This window comes from Aplysia californica, unplaced genomic scaffold (assembly GCF_000002075.1).
Source record: "Aplysia californica isolate F4 #8 unplaced genomic scaffold, AplCal3.0 scaffold00646, whole genome shotgun sequence".
NCBI lineage: Eukaryota > Metazoa > Mollusca > Gastropoda > Aplysiida > Aplysiidae > Aplysia > Aplysia californica.
In genome coordinates this window covers 97997-98351 of record NW_004797916.1, presented here as the reverse complement: position 1 = coordinate 98351, position 355 = coordinate 97997, and positions in this window count along the sequence as shown.

Below are 355 nucleotides of genomic sequence, written 5' to 3'. Positions count from 1 at the left end.
GGGGGGGGGGGGGGGCTGTGGGAGTTGTCGGATCGTGCCTACCTGATCAGCTACACTGTTCATTGATAAGTAAATCTATTGACAATATTGAAATCTATCGAGTCAGATCAACCAAGTTTTTAAGTACCGGTATTATAATTCTTGATGAAAGGTGTGATTGGCAAGATCATTATTATCTCCGTTAAAAATAAATTAGCGAACAGAAATATACGGTAGTGCAATGTTGCAGAAAGCTGTAGGCTTAGACCGTTACTTTCAAATAAAGAATTACTAACTCTTTACCTGTCAGTGTTTTTTACTTATTTTTAAAACTATTTTTCGGTTATGGAGGTGGGTTTTTTTAAATCATTAGGCT